This window comes from Poecilia formosa, unplaced genomic scaffold (assembly GCF_000485575.1).
Source record: "Poecilia formosa unplaced genomic scaffold, Poecilia_formosa-5.1.2 Scaffold264, whole genome shotgun sequence".
Lineage (NCBI taxonomy): Eukaryota > Metazoa > Chordata > Actinopteri > Cyprinodontiformes > Poeciliidae > Poecilia > Poecilia formosa.
Genome location: NW_006800203.1, coordinates 157,930 through 162,575, shown reverse-complemented (window position 1 = coordinate 162,575; position 4,646 = coordinate 157,930).

Below are 4,646 nucleotides of genomic sequence, written 5' to 3'. Positions count from 1 at the left end.
CCCGAGGGCGTTGCCGTTGATTCCTGGATTCCTGCAGAGCTGCAAATAATCAGATCATCTGTCGGAGTATATGAGGATGGAGCTGCCGACACTTCAGATCCAGAGTGTTAGCCAGTATTTGGTACTCCAGTCCTCCATGCTTCTCACTGTGATCTCCTGTTGTGGACTTCAAGTGATATCTCTTTGTGCTTCTTCCTCAGGTTATTCCTCGTGATGCTGTGGACCCACTGGCTGCCAGAGTTCCACTGATACCTCCGCAGTAAACCAACCCTATTTGGATTACCCTGTTGTCAGTCTTACTCGCTCCTCACCTTCTGTGATCCAAAGCTTACCTGTCCGCTCTCCACCGCAGCCTCTTCGTCAGTCAAGCAACAACCCTCCACCTGAACCAAACCCCGGTAGCCACAGTGATTTTTACCCCCGGACAAGACCTACCTCTACCCAAGACCAGTCCGTTTATTCTGACACTGCCATCTTCAACGACCCCTGAACTCAGCATCTCTCTTTTATTACCTCCCAGTGCTCCAGTGATCCAGATTGCAGACTTTCCCCAGAACCCAATTTTTGATCATTATTTTGTGTTTACAATAAACCTATTTAACTGATTTCTGTTCTCCACCTGGTTTTCTGCATGTGGGTTAAGAAATTAGACTCCATTCTGACATACAGGTAAAATCTGGTTTTTTCTTTTATTTTTTTTTGCTTTACGGTAAAACACTGGTTGCTGGTAAAACGCCAGCAGCCGGGGTTGCCGAAATTCAACCGTAAAAAAACAATTACGGGTAAATTCTTTTTTGTTTGTTTGTTTGTTTTACGGTAAAATGCCGGCAGCCGGGGTTGCCGAAATTCAACCGTGAAAAACAATTATGGGTAAAATTGTTTGTTTTTTTTGTTTGTTTGTTTTATGGTGGAATTTCGGCAACCCCAGCTGTCGGCGTTTTGCCGTAAAATCTACGTTTTATTTTTTACAGTGTAAACGATTAAACTTGAACTGCATTCATCCTCAGACAATAAGCTAACACGCACACAAAATAAGTAAGATAAAAATAGAAGTATGTGAAAACCTCGCTCGAATTTAGTACTTTATCTCAGTTTTTGTCTCATAAAGGTGTAACGCATTGGTCCGTGAGCCAAAGCGCATGAATTGCATCTGCGGGGTAATTTCATTCTCACTAAAAACAGAAAACAGGGTTGGATCAGCAGGTTTGAGTTAATCTGCTCAAACCTCAAAATAATCAGCAGGTTTGATTATTTTTTAGGTTGTGTTGTGTATGCAATCACACGTATATAAGTAGCTGCGCAAAGGTGAGCCGTAATTGTGGAACTTTGGTTCTGATGGAGAACATCCCCAATGGAAGGATTCAGAGGCAGCGTTTGTTCAGAGATCTTATTGATCTTCTGGGAAATGATGATGGTTTGTTAGTGTTTAGATTGCTTAGATTGATCATCCTGGACAGGTTGCCACTCAAAATATCCCCATTCATTAAACACAAAGAAAGCAAAGTAATAATACTTACACCAGCACACACTCCTTTGTTTTTATTGATCTTACGACGGTTGAGCTGCAAATGCGGTCGTGCAGAAGCTTTGATCCAAGCTAGGCATTTCGTATCAGATTTGGGAAATCTGTGAATTTTATTTCCACAAATACCATCAGGATACCTGACATCGCTTGTACAGATTCCCCACTGACAGTGGAGAACTATTCTTATTTGAGTTCTGTCGCAAAAACTTTGATTGTGTAGATTGTGGTCTGCTAGTCCACAATCTACATTAGCATGTGTATACTACTTTAGCTTTTGTTTGTGAGATGGTCAAGCACGTGGTAGCTGTGCATTGATGTCAAATGGGCATTAGCCAATGAAACGCGGACCCTGTGGTAAGGTCCATTGCAGTACTTTCACAATCAACATCTTGCTCCCAAAGCAGTATGCACATGAGGAGAATTTAATTACAGAGTATAGACTGCCCCCATCACACTCAAGCGCACTTGTGCACGCACACACACACGCACACAAAAAGGGTGCAGTGGCATTCCTGCACTCAGTGACCTTCTTTAGGTTCTTTTAAGAAAAGCGGGTGACTGAAGTTGGGTGGTGGAAAAAGGGGGGAAATAAGTTTGAGGGCTCATGAAAGAGTCCACAGAAGCAGTGCACTAGTCTTCCCACCCACTGCCCAAACTGTTGACATATGGTGGGTTCCTGTGGCATGAACTCTAGTAATGTTTCATTAAAATATGCCTTTGAAATGTTAGGCACCCTATGTGTCCTTTTGAGTAACTAAGGGTGCATTCACATCAACCCTGTCTTGTCCTGTTTGATTCAAACTCCAGTTTGATTAAACAAAGAAAGTCTGGTTCATTTGGGGAGATGTGAATGCTCAATGACACTGATACAGACCAAGAAAACAAACTCTGGTCTACCTACAAACCTAGAACTCAGTTCAGTTGAACCCTGTTGCAGTTCAAATCCATATGTGAATGAAAGCAGGCTAGAGACCACTCATAAAGCTGGAACTAAACTATAGTGCAGGGCATTCTGGGTAACCAAAATGTGATCCTATGCCAAAGACAAGAGAGAAATCCTACAACTGCTAAAATCTGACGCCACTCCAGTTTTGTTTACATTATGTAAAGAAGGAATTTGCGCTCAATGTCATCTTGGGAGGTTTTTGTGTTGTTTCCTTCAGTGGTTTTTGTTGCAATGCCACCGCAGCTGAGGGGGGAATATGTTTTTTATATAAAGGGTTTGTGTCATGATTCGTGGTTGTGAGTGGTGAGGGAGACGCCGGTGAAACCAGGTAGTCATGATGAAAATAAAGATTTAATAAATAACCAGGAGAACAACTCAAAATCCGAAATCACTGACAGCACAGGGGATAGAAACAGACGTTAGACGAGGACCCGACAAGAGACAATGACAACAGGTGGGTTTAAATACAAAGGGAGGTAAACAAGGGAACGAGACACACCTGGGAACAATCAACGTGGAAACACAGTGACAGAGACTCACAGGGGAACAGGATAACAAATAAACATGGAAACTACTCAAAAATAAACAGAAAACTACCGAACCTGACAGTTTGGAGCGTTTGACAGTGCAGTGTGAAAGTCAACCACACCACCTGAAAATATAACAAGAAAACTGGGATAGTGATGTTTGGGTCCAGATTGTACTCATGCTGACTTCGAAATGGACCATATAATTTTATCTTTACTTATTACTAATAATTGGTATTCCATACTTTTATGCACTGCTCTGTAATTAGCAACAATATGTATTGAATGCTGGATGTTGGGCCTGACTGAGATTTTGTCAAATTATGCTGAACTCAAACTACGGATAATCAATAATAGAGATTCATAGATATGATATAAGTCATAGAAGAAATGATTTGAAAATTGAATAGAACATCCAAATGTGTCTTGCATCTTAGCAACATGTGGTTTAATCTCATACTACATCCAGTTATCCAATAATACATATCATAGAAACCTGACTGCGTGACTATGTCTTTCTGTTTGTTCACATGCACTTTTGAAGCCTATATGAAATCTGAGAGACTGTTGTGAATGGTGGTGAGCAGCCTCCCTGAGGCCCCGCCAAGCTCACAGTAACTGATGTAATCAAACACACTTGGTTTAACGTCACATGCTGCCTTGTTGTTGACAATAACATTACATATAGGTCTTATCCTCTGCTTGGATTTGCCACACTCCTTAGCCAGCAGATTCATGGAAGTACTTGTTGACTGGGGTGGAGAGGGGAGGGTGTCTGGGCCCCTCATGAATCGCTGTGAGATGAGTCATTCCAGCTCTCGAGGCAATGACTCTTTGACCGATCTGTCTTTCGTTCTGAGCGGGGCTTTTTTATGTGTGTTGCTGGATTAGCTTTGAGCACTTTTCTTATGAGTCATAGCTTTGAGTGCAAGCAGGACTGTACTTGTATCAAGTTTGCACATGGTGTGAATCCAATGGATTTTTCTAGGTGTAAACTGTCATGAAAATCTCATGAAATTCTTAAATTGTTTGATACAGAAAAAACCTTAAGGTTTTCACACATTTAAAGTTTCATGGCTGCTTTAGCAATGACTAATAATGATCATTGCTCTGTAGAAATGGGCAATCTGTAGGAATTTTGCAGGCAAGATTATATAACTGATGTGACACATGGTTGTCAATACATCAGTGGCCGCTGGTTTTACTTGACATGATCACCTAGGAAGATCTTTGATAAATGCAACACTAATGAACACATTCATTTCTATTTATCCTGGTGATCAAATGACACCAGTGTTGCAAATAAAGCATCCAAAACGATCAATTGACCACACTGATCTGATTGTTCAGCTACTGGCATGTTATTTATAATATTTGAAGTTTTACCTGTTTTCTTTAATGGAACAGTGTTTATAAATATTTGATCAGCACGTGCTGCTTTTTATTTTTCCATATTTCATCAGAATAACTAATGGAGCATGATGAGGGGACAAGGCAGTAACCTGATGCCTTTGCAGTTGAATCCATAAGTTGCGTTGAGCTGTGAGTTGCGTCATGAACAGGCCTCCATGTTGGCTGAGAACCTGGCTGGTTTCCATAGATGATGGCTGTTGGATCTCTGTGAAGATTTGTTCTATTTTAGGGGCAG